The sequence below is a fragment of the Octopus bimaculoides genome, chromosome 11 (assembly GCF_001194135.2).
Source record: "Octopus bimaculoides isolate UCB-OBI-ISO-001 chromosome 11, ASM119413v2, whole genome shotgun sequence".
NCBI classification, from domain to species: domain Eukaryota; kingdom Metazoa; phylum Mollusca; class Cephalopoda; order Octopoda; family Octopodidae; genus Octopus; species Octopus bimaculoides.
Genome location: NC_068991.1, coordinates 11,575,889 through 11,588,835, shown reverse-complemented (window position 1 = coordinate 11,588,835; position 12,947 = coordinate 11,575,889). Strand labels below are relative to the sequence as shown.

General features: G+C 36.2%; 1 long non-coding RNA gene across 1 annotated transcript in view; it reads right to left on the bottom strand.

Moving 5' to 3' along the window:
• The window catches only part of LOC106879735 (uncharacterized), a 199,223-nt gene extending 198,044 nt beyond the window's left edge, over positions 1-1,179 (bottom strand). Inside the window, exon 1 of the long non-coding RNA XR_008265155.1 lies at positions 114-1,179. This is a non-coding gene — a long non-coding RNA (uncharacterized LOC106879735). The remainder of the gene's footprint in view (positions 1-113) is intronic.
• Positions 1,180-12,947: the final 11,768 nt, after the last annotated feature.

Sequence of the window (12,947 nt, the reverse complement as noted above, 5' to 3'; positions counted from 1 at the left end):
ATATATATATATATATATATATATATATATATATATATATATAACACAGGCTCCCGTACAAGAAATACTACCCAGGTTGCTAAAGAAATACTGTGAATAAATCGTGTACTCACCAAAATGATTCAAAGTTGAAATCCATGAGATATGTTTTATGCGTCATTATATTGATGTCTTTCCACCTGGGGCAGATGACACAATATCAACTCTGTGATTATGACCTTTGGTGAGGTTCATCACCGATGACAGGACATTTCGAGTCACAGGAACCTTCCTAGAGTAAAAATCCCGAGTTGTTTTGTCATGGTTTTTTTTTTATTCTTCTTTAAATATCCCGTAATAATGCGCTAAAATTTCATTGAAGTTCGTCTGTACAAAGTTTTTTTTTTCCTTTCACGATTCATTTCAGAAAACTCCACGAAGACTTAAAATTACAGGATAATCATATAAATGTCACTTTTCATTACCTGCACGTTGTTTTGATTCTCTATGCTCAGTAATTCCGCAAAACCTGAATTTTTCAAGTGGATGGTATTCTTATTCATTAATCTTCTTTTCTGTCAGCAATTTATTCTCAAATCTAATTTTCGATCATCTTCTCAAATTCATGATCTCTTGCAAAGTTTGAAATTCCCTATATGAATGTAGCGCACTCATCCACCGGTCCAAATCCTTCAATGTTGTTCCTTAATTTGCGTGACTACGCTCAAAACTGCCTTCATCCACTCAATATCAATGAATTTGTAACATTTAAAATATTAAAAGAGAGACAATAATCTCAAACAGTCTACAGTCTTTATCATCGTTTGTGCCTCACACGTCCGCCACTTTCTTAAACGATTCCTGCCGGTAGTGCGTCATCAACGCTACTACTATATCCTGGTCCATCAGATGTAAACTAGATGTTGTGCTTGGAAGTTTGTAATCTAAATTTGCGTTAAGCTTACTTTGATCTTCATCAAGATTTGGAGAGTGGCCAGGAGCGTTATCTGACGAGAGAATATCTTTGGATGGCAAGTCGTTCTGAGTGTAGAAGATTGTACACACCATTAGCAAAATGTTATGTGAACCACTTCGTGAATAATTCCTGTGAGTCCCATGCGTTTGCATGTAAGAAGGCGGGCGATTGTAACGAACTTACCATCTTTAAAGCATAAGAGTTTTTCAGCGTGTTAGACCAACGTCGATTTCAATTTCAGAGTTTCTAGAATATTGGCTTCAAATTTTGGTACAAGGCTACCAATTCTGGGGGAGGGAGCAAGGTGATTACATCGAACCCAGTGTTAAACTGGTACTTATTTTATCGATTCTGAAAGAATGAAAGTCGACCTCGGCAGAATGTGAACGCAGAACGTAAATATGGACGAAACACCGCTAACCATTCTGCCCAGCATCGTAACGATACGGTCAGTTCACCGCCCTCATAGTTTCTATAATATCACCATCAAGCAGGAGTGTTATAACATCCTCGAGAACGTTCAGACGTTGATCAGTTTTCTCATTAATACCAATAGAGAACCGTTAAGACATTCACCCTTATATAAAACCTTGTCTCGTCTACATTAAAAATAAGGTCCACGAGATATTTACGACTGTGTACAAAGGTTTCGCATTATTCAGGGAATGTTTTAGCAAATTCAGTAACTGCAAGCGCCGCTTCAGTAGTTATTTTAACACAGCGCCACTTAATGCGTAACTTATTGCCTGCAAACAAGATCCTTGTGTCCTATAAATGTTTAATTCTTACCCTATTAAATATATGGCCGTCACACGCAATCAAGTGTGAATTGAATTCAGAATGTAGAGTTCCTTTCATCCTTATGACACTCACTTTTATAACATCACAAAACATCCTCCGTGCGACACATACACTCATACATACATAGGGATACACACACATGCATCGCACACGCACAGGCACACACACACAACCGTATGTATGTATGTATGCATGTTTCTATGTATGTCTGTATGTATTGTAGAGCAGCTTTTAACCAACACTGCAATCCTTTATGTATAATTCAGAAATGAAGATATTGATCTATAAACATCTTCCTGGACATAAAACCTAGAATGATATCTAGCCTATATAGTGTATAAGTGTAAAACACTAAAAGAAAACACTATTAACGCATCGGTAATTCATTAAACGAAATAGTCGACAAAAATGCGTTATATATGCAAATTAGTTCATTCGATCTTACTTGCGCCCGTAGCACTAATGGTTCTATAAGCAGAATCTCATATATAAGCTGTAATGCATATATACATATGTATAAAGGAATACATACGTGTGTGCGTGTACATGTGTATGTGATAGCCGATATTAAAATATAATAGCAACAGTATTTTGGAGGAAACGTCGCTCACACAAAAACCGCCATCCATTACAAGCAATTTCTTAAAAATGTAATCTCCAACACAATCCCTGCAAAACGCAACGATAAAGTCACTTGAATCAGTAATACAACGAATACAGAATTATTTTGAAAACACTTAAAACACCTAAAGAGATAATAAAGAAAGAACGAAAACAATTGCTATAAGTACAGGATATATCATATTATTTGCGGCTCGAATATCCCATCCTATTACACACACACACACACGCACGCACACACACAGGGACACACGTGCGCGCACACAGACGCGTGCGCAAAAACACATACACAAGCACGCGCGCACACAAACACATATATATAGTGATGGAGGGTCAATGGCCCAGTGGTTAAAGCAGTGGACTCGCGATTTCGATTCCTAAACCGGGCGCTGTGAACGTTCATTGAGCGAAAACACCTAAAGTTCCATGAGGCCCCGGCAGGGGTGTTGGCGAAACGTGCTGTGCTCTTTCACTACAACTTTCTCTTTCTTCTTGTTTCTGTTGTACCTGTATTTCAAAAGGCCAGCCTTGTCACACTCTGTGTCACGCTGAATCTCCCCCAAGAACTACACTAAGGGTGCACGTGTCTGTGGAGTGCTCAGCCACTTGCACATTAATTTCTCGAGCAGGCTGTTCCGTTGATCGGATCAACTGGAATCCTTGTTGTCATAACCAACGGAGTGCCACTACGATATATTGTGTGTGTGTGTATGTATATAGATATGTATATACACACATACATATCTATCTATCTATCTATCTATCTATATATATATTATTATAAAATATAGTAATTAATCATATATTAATTAATATCGATTAATTACCAGGAGGCCAGCACATCTAAAGAATCAAAGAGATTCAGAAATAGTATCTGCAATCTCAGGGGATTAAGGAACATTTTTATATATAACGTTGACCACTAACGTGGACAATTAATGTGCTAGAAATAGATCACATTTTGTGTCTATTAAGACCTAAATTGTTCTCAACATGAAATATAGCAGCATACCAAAACGTAAGCGGGCAAGACATTTAAAATCACCTAAAAAAAACACATTCTTAAACAGGGACCGGTTTGGGATTTAACGAATCTTACCGATTGTCTATTCCTCTTCAGCCTGATTCGTATATATATATATATATATATATATATATATATATATATATATATATATATATATATATATATATATTCGTTTCCTTTAAGATTAAATTACAAAGAGAATTATTTAATCTTAAACAGTAGTGTATGCTCTATGCATTCTTGTAAAGTGCATATCATTTTATACTTTCAGAAGAAGTGTGACTGTAACTTTGAAGTCTAGGCCTAGTAGCATTTGCGGACTGTAACTAAAATGCGTGTTGCATGTGTGTGTTTCTGTCTGTATATCTGACTGTGCATGCGTGCGTGTGTGTATGGGGGGGATATATTTGCGTTTTTTTTTTTTTTTTGCGGATCTAAATAGATGAAATATGTAAATCTGTTGAAAGAAAAAAAGAAAAAAAAAGTAAAACAATAAAACAGCGCTCTTGAATCAAAAATTTTCTAGAATTTTTTCTTTACGCAATTTGCTCATAAGTTCTTCTGTAACTCTACTCGAAGTAATTGCAGTGCACGAAATATTTGAATCGGTGGAAACATATAACAAATGACATCCCTGAGCAGAAAAGGAACTATATAATATATAAATAAGAAATAAATAAATTACTGCGATGTTCATGTGTGTGCCAAAACCACCTGCGGCGCAAATGAAGTAAGATTTCTTTTCAGGTGATTACGGGAAACACATCATGATTTCAACACGCCATCAGGTTAACATATATTTTACTGCACTCTCACACCGCATTTACATTTTATGATATATTAAATTATTATATAACTAATTGTGCGTGTGAGTAGGGTATATATATACATATATACGTATATGCATAGACTGGTGAAAGCAGAGCATTTCTTATGCAGAGCCAGAAATCCGGGATCTGGAATTATCCAGTAAATTTTGCTAGTTTATTTTGTCTCTTCGTCTTCTCTCCTGGTGCTATATGAACATTTCATGAGGTTTTTGAGTCAAGTTTTTACTGCTATTTCCAGTATGGTGGTATCTCTTAGATACCCTAAATTATAATTTTACATATATACAATTTTTGGATTTGGTTTACAAGATTCTTTATGTGAATTCGTGTGATGAAGCATTTTTCATTGTGTCTAGGGTGAGTCATTCTCTTTAAGTGCCTTATTATTTAACACACTCGCCTTTTCGATTTCCACTCATTTATTTATTTACTTATCTATTTATTTTTTCTATAAATAAGTAAGTAAATGAGTAGAAATCGAACCGGTGAGTGTGTTAAATAATAAGGCACTAAAAGAGAATTACTCTCCCCAGACACATATATATATACATATTTGTATATATATGTTTGTGTGTGCGTGAGTGTGTGTGTGGATGTGTGTGCGTGATTATATGCAGGAAGATACATATCTTAACTGTATGTATACAGAGAAAGAGAGAGGAAAAGAGACAGAGTCCGAAAGAGACATGCTTCTACATTCAACCTTGCTCTATAATGTAGAGTCGACATAAAAATTTTAGCCTTCCACAATCTTAAAAGCCATTTCACGTAACATGGAAGAATAATGCAAGCAACAAAATCTGAAGAGCTTCAGTGTGCGACGTGTGAATCCATTAAACACAGTAAAACCTAATAATTATACAGGGTGTCCACAAAGTCTGGGTACATGGAGCAAATAAAATCATAACATGAACAATTAAATATAAGAAATAATAATTTCTTAAGTATGTGTTAATCCCCATGTGGGTACATGGAGTAAATAAAATCATAACATGAACAATTAAATATAAGAAATAATAATTTCTTAAAGTATGTGTTAATCCCCATGTGGGTACATGGAGTAAATAAAATCATAACATGAACAATTAAATATAAGAAATAATAATTTCTTTAAGTATGTGTTAATCCCTAAGTACCCAGACTTTGTGGACATCCTGTAGAATGCAAAGGAATGGAAGATTAATACAAATATAAATTGAAAATAAAAAAAATTTCTTGTTTACTGGATGATGTACCAACAATGCAATGTGAATTGTTTCTGCTTAACACGACAGTGAACTTCCACACCGATGTACAAATAGTAATTTTGTTGTTTGTTTGGTTTTTGGTAGGTTGTTCAAAATTAAGAAATAAAATGATTAATTTCGAAAAGAAAAGAAGAAAATTTTAACGCGAGCTCTAAATTCGAAACTAAACTGGAAATTGTGAAAGCCGCTATTTTGAGCAGCTACTTGTATACTGGTTATCTTAAAACAAGAGCGTTTGAAAAATTGAAAACAGCGGAAAGCCTTTGTGTTGCTTCGTTTAGAATTTGTTAATGTAATTATTTTAAGTATAAAGAAACTGATAAGAAAATAGTGGCTCTATCAAGAAATTTTGAAATATTTTTAAACACACACCCACACACACAAACACAAGGGGAGAGAGAACCACTCAAACCTCCTTTGTGTGTGTATGTGTGTGTGTGTTATTATGCAATGTATTTTTCTAATGAGTGAGAGAACATATGAAAGATTAAGTCTAAATTTACAGATATAATATATTTCTACAAAAGAAGGTATTCTTGAACCAATCTACGAATAATGGATACCACTGATTCTTAGACTCAACACTAAGAAGTCGATATCGTAAGAGGACAATTGAGCAAGGTAATATTACTAAACTGTTGTAATTCTGGAGAACATTGACTGTACAAATTATTCATTGAGGGATAGAGGAAGCGAAAAATCAAACACGACTGGTCCGAGTCAACCTGAGGGAATAGTCTGTGAAGCGAGCTAGGTCAGAGATGGAAAGAATGTTGTAATAAAGAAACAAGAGGGTAACTGTTGTATTTTAGAGAGTTGCATTATTATCAATAAAAGATGATTGTCCTTTCGGAGCTGACAAGAATACAAAGTTGTGGAGCAGAGGTATCTATAAATGTAGACCGTAATCTAAAATGGGCCTCATTTTAGCTTTGTAGAGAGTGAGACACTGAAATATTTTCTCTCTGTGTGAACATGTTTAAGTTATTTGATTGCAGTCTAAGCAGCGAAGCAGGTTATATTTTTTCATAGGACAGAAAAACAACAGCAATGATGACGTGGATTTGCAATGAACCTGTTTTAATTCTTCAATTAGTTTACAGTGTCCTGTGCTATTTATACTGTTCACTTCTAATTTGGCAAAGAGTGCGTTCTTTCTATATCCCAAACTACAAGATCAAGCAAGGTAATATGTTTTAGTGCTATTTAATTTGATTTCGCCAACTCAGGCTAGCATTTTCATTCGCCCTTTAATATTTTGAAGTTGAATTCTGAGGAAATATAGATGAGTGTTCATATATGACGGCAAATAAATGTATACTTATATACATATATAAGTGTGTATGTGTATGTATGTATATGTGAGTATGTGTGTCTGTGTATGTATGTACATACACGCACATGTATATATTCATATATATTTATAAACGAATTAAAGTGTGTAAGAAAAGAAGGTAATTCCGTACTACATATGTTTCCAAGCTAATCTGAACATGTTTTACGTAACTCATATGTATAAACGAGCAATACTCAACATGTATCTTTCATAAACTTTGTAAATGATCTGCAGCTGATCAGGGTTGAAGCATATCTTGCTTTTGAAGTAAAATGAAAGTCAGTTCTACAATGGCGCCAATTTCAGAATGAAATCACGAGTTCGCCTTTCTCGTTCTCTCCACCTTTCTCACTCCCTCATTAATTGTAAACCTTACCGAATTAGCAAAATTACATATATCCTGTTTATCAAAGTTGTTTACCAATTCTGATTTTGTTTACAAGACAACAGCAACAACCACAATAACAGAAATTCTTTTAGGAACTTCGTCAATCAATAGAATACCTCAAAAACCTATTTTTCTTTTAGTTCTTCATTGCGTTTTTTTCCTTTACGCCGTTTTCATTTTTCGATGTAAATAAGAATTTGGTTTAATGCGTACCATTAATATATTTGTAAACAAAAACAAAATATTTATGCAAACAGTATGTTAATAACACTTCAAGATGGGCAGAAAATGCACTGACATAGATGGTAAATTAAGAAAGAAAAACAAGTAAATATGTATATCTATGAAAAATAATCGTTAAGCAAATACGTATGGATTCAATGTAAGATATATTTATTCAACGTAATAAAATAGACTTCGCAGTTACCACGTTGCCCCTACCTATTTTATTATCTAGTAGCAATTACTGTCGTGATCGTGCAGTTAGGAAGTTTGTTTTGCAATAACATAGTTCGCGGTTCGAATTCACTGCACGGTACCTAGATCAAGTATTTTCTACTATAGCTTTATTTTTACTGAAGTATTGTAATTGAATTGGGTAGAAGATTACTGTGCGGAGGCTCATCGTGAGGTGGCGGGTGGAGGTAGGGGTAACTTTCCTGTTCTTTATTGTTATACTTATTCCATTACCTGATTTAACATTTACAACGTGGATCTCGGGTACCTGCAGCAAAGCAGAGCTCGTTCTGTGGAAAGTATTTGGATCAGGTCTTTAATCTGGGAATAATTCCTCACCTTCTACTCCCTCCCCACACACACCTCGATCCCCGAAGGTCCTGTAGAATATTCAAAAGTATTGCCTTTCCTTCCCAAATTAAAACCAAACCAAATATATTCGTTGCCTTTTACTTTCTGAGAACGTCGCAATTTGCAACAAGCCAAGCGAATGTTGAAAAGAAAAACAGAAGCACATGTGAACTTCACATGCATAAGTATAATTCTTGGTGTTAAAAACCATAAGAAAAAACATCCTACCTTGATATAAAGTTGTAAATATGAAAGTATTCATGAGAAAAATAATGAGAAAGAACACCAATATTAGAAGCAATGATAATAACAAGAACAGCAAAAAACAAAAGCAAACACCAACAACAGCTACTACTACTACTACTAACTCTACTACTACTACTACTACTGATACTAATACTACTACTACTACTACTACAAATGCAACAGCAACAATAACAGCATTTTGGCAATGTGGTTTGTTTTTGTTCCTCTCTCTCCAAGCTTTGCCAGCTAGGTTAACTTCCTGCGTATGGAACGAAGAGTGTAAAACGGAAATAGAATATTTCAATTAAATATGATCTTCAGGAATAGCTTCAAAGTCCGCTGCAAACGCGACAATATTGGAGCCACACCAAACGTTAGATTATACCAAGTTTTACTGCTTTACTCTTCAACATTCTCTTATGTCATTCTACATTAATATACAATACACTCTTGTATGCTTCAGCCTAAACACTTGCCATACTATATACTACACTATGCTACTGAATAATTCACAATTACTCCATCTCATACTACAATACAAAGCGTGTATGTCATGCTGTATTTATTTCCCTAACGTTATGAAATAAAGCTGAATATTTCGACAATGCCGTATATCATAAAATACGATGGAACATCCTCAAGCCTCTGAATCACAGATTCACTGACTTTTCATGCTTCCTTTTCTACCGATACTATAATGACCTCTGTACCTCGAAACTGACTCTGGTTCATGACCCCTCATCTCATGTATTCTTGATCCATCGTCTCTCCTCGTTTAATCACCCCAGTTGTGTCTAATCCCTATCCCCCCATCCCTGCCAGGCCCCGTGCTAATTACAACACCAAGTCCTTCCGTCCCCGAGCATTAACCCTTTGGCACTCCATCTCAGTTCATATCATTTCGTCAGGTGTTCACTTACAAAGATTCTTGAGAAACATTAACGACTTCAGTCTAGTTGATTTAGGAAGACCTGCAAAGCCCATGGTCATTGCCATGTACTTCGGACCGCACAACTGAGATGTTGCATAGTCTATATTGAAATGCATTGAAGAAATTGTCCTTATCATGTTAAGCCTGTCTGCAGGCATCTGAACAATTCGCCATTTATTTTTCAGGACATGTACGGCAGACTGAAACTTGCTCCGAAAAGCTCACAATTTCTGTTAAAGAATATACAATAACAAATTTCCCAGGGTTGCTCTGATTGATTTGCCAATATCATTCAGGAGTCTACTATCTACCAATTGTACTATAGCTTTCATGAAACCAGCTTTGATATTAGCCTTGAAGCCAATGGTTTCAACAGTACTATTACAATGTCTGGAGCTTAAGGAGGAGAATTTCTCATTCATAGCCGCTCACGACATGAGTGATACTCTTCCAACTTTCAGTTTGATAACTGGGAGGGGCAGCCACAGCCCTTACGCATACCAAGAGTCTGCAGTATTTAAGTCTCTGACCATTAGTGTTTCTTGAGCGTCGTGCTAATATCTTATGATGACCTACAATGCAATCAGTTTCACTCATTGCAATAGTGAGCAAAGTATCTATGAAGACTACCTGCATGAATACAACATGGCCAACAACAGATGCTACTATTTAAGTCTGGTTACACCTTTGACGGCTAGTATTAAATGATAGCATTCTAGTTGCGGGTGGGCCTCTTCGTAGTTGCGGCAACCAATACTTCTAAACCCAGTCCACCACTGCCCCTAACTCTCCCACTAAGGACAAGCACAATTTACAATACCCTCATCACAACACCAACTCTTCTACTCAAATCAGTCACATCTACATCATCCCAACAACACTCTTTCGTACATAGATCAGGAATACACAACCGGAAGTAAATTCCGCAAAGCATTTCGTGTGACAAAATTCTCTGCTGCATTTAATTCTGATTGTTTACAAATAAGTTCAAATCAAACGGATATTAATTTTGCCCATCATCCGTCCACTGTCAATAAGGTAAATTACTTCTTATTTACTGAGATTTCATTCAATCGTCTGATACTGATATTACACAAGAAGCTTCGACTTAGCGCCCTGAGTAGCAAAACATTGAATTTAAGACCGTTGAGTGATAATAATGAATGAGAGAACGTTGAGTGATGGAACATCCAGTGACGAAATATTGAGTTAAGAAAAATTGTGTAAGGCACTGAATCATGGAAAATAAAATTGCGTGTTGAAACATCGATTTTTCCATCTCTCGATGTTGATCATGGAATATTAAGTGAGGAAAATTTTCATGGTGAATTATCGAGTGACCAAATATGGAGTAATGGACATGTGAGTGCTGCAATATTGAGTAAATAATGTTGAGTGAAATAATATTGAGTGATGAACATTTAAGCGATGAAACATTGAATGACAGAACATTGAGTGACGGAACATTCAGCGACGGAACATTGAGTGGTGGAACATGGAGCGATTGATATTTGAGGCATAGAACATTAAGACGGAACATTGAGCGACGGAATAATGTGGGGTGGACATATGAGTGATGCAGTATTGAGTGATTGAACAGTGAGTAATGGAATAATGAATGATGGAACATGGAGTGATGTACATTTCGGTGACGGAACATTGAGTGATGGAACTTTGAGTGACGGAATAATGAGTGATGGAACATTGAGTGATTGAACAGTGAGTAATGGAAAATTGAATGATGGAACATGGCGTATTCAGTGATGGAACATTGAGTGACGGATCATTGACAAAAAACATTGCGTGACGTGCGTAGAGGGATGGTCATTTGAGTGGTGGAAACTTGAGTGATGGAACGCTCATTGATGGAAAAGTGAGAGACAGAACATTGAGTGACGAATATTAAATGATGGAACATTGAATGATGGAACAAAACACTTCATTTCACGTTGCTCCAGTCCACTCAGCTGGCAAAAATGAGTAACGCTGAGACCGACCAGCGTCCAGTCCAGGTGGGGAATTTATACGTCTTTGAAACTGGGAAACCGGCCCTCATGAGCCTGGCATGGCTCGAGAAGGAAATATTCTTTTCTACACTTGGCAGAAGGCCCGAAATTTGGGGGGAGGGAACCAGTCGATAAGATCGACCCCAGTACGCGACTGGTACTTAATTTATCGCCCCCGAAAGGATTAAAGGCAAAGTCGACCTCGGCGGAATTTGAACTCAGAACATAAAGACAGACGAAATACTGCTAAGCATTTCGCCCAGCGTGCTAACGTTTCTCATTTCTTTATTGCCCACAAGGGGATAAACATAGAGGGGACAAACAAGGACAAACAAAGGGATTAAGCCGATTACATCAGTCCCAGTGCGTAATTGGTACTTAATTTATCGACCCCGGAAGGATGAAAGGCAAAGACGACTTCGGCGGAATCTGATCCCAGAACGTAACGGCAGACGAAATACCGTTAAGCATTTCGCCCGGTGTGCTAACGATTCGGCCAGCTCGCTGCTTCGAGAAGGATATATTAACTAAAGTAAAGGCCATTAAATGTAAAAATATTGAAATATTGGAATATAAGTATTTTTTATTATAAGAATATCGGAATATTAGTACTACAATGTTCGGAATATTGGAATACCGGGTATTGGATTATCATAGTAATGGGATATAAGGATATACGAATACTGGACGACAAAAAGAAAATTAAAATTTTCGGAATATAATAATTCTGAAACATCAGAATAATGGAAAATTGTAATAATGGGAAATCATAAATACATTGGATGGAAGGAATATTGATCTATTGGATTACTGATATATCGGAATATCAGAATATCAGAATATCAGAATACTGAACTATTGTAATATCGAAATATCAGAATATTGGAAAATCGGATTATCGGATTATCGGAATATCGAAACACTGAACTACGGGAATATGAGAATTATGGGATTAATAAGATTACAGGAATAAGAAACGTACCATGGTTATTAATCGTAAATTAACAGTTATATCATTTAATAGCCTATAATATGTGCGTTTAAAACTAAGAACAAGAAAATGTGTCAAAAACCCCACTCTGGCTTCTCTATGTGAAGTTAGCCCTATACTATATGACTTTATGCACCAAAAACCTTGTTTTTCTTCAGAATATCCGCTGGGGGTGCGTATAAATACGCGTCTTTTACGCCGTCGAACAAGAAACTTTTTACTACTACTACTACTACTACTACTATTACAACTACCACCACCACCGCTACTACTACTACTGGTGCTGCTACTACTACTACTACCCCCACCACCCACCACCATCACCACCATCTCTACCACCACCATCTCTACCACCACCATCTCTACCACCACCATCTCTACCACCACCGTCTCTACCACCACCAGATTGTGAACTAAATTCATGGATGTACAAATATATGTAGTAGACACAGTGGGAACGTCTTTAATCATTAATCGGGCTGGTTAGGGATGACTGAGAGGTACAAAATTCCACCATGTTGACAACCAGACTTGGAAGTAAATATACAGTAAACTCACGAATATCGCAGATGTTATATCCCAAAACCCTCCGCGTCAGGTGAAAATCCACGAAATAGAAACAGTACTGTTATATATATATATATTTAATTATTATTGTAATTTGTATATAATCATTTTATTATAAATGCAAAGCAACACCGCAAAAGAATCGACGTAAGCTTAAATAATAAACCGCGATAGGCGAACCGCGATAGGCGAAC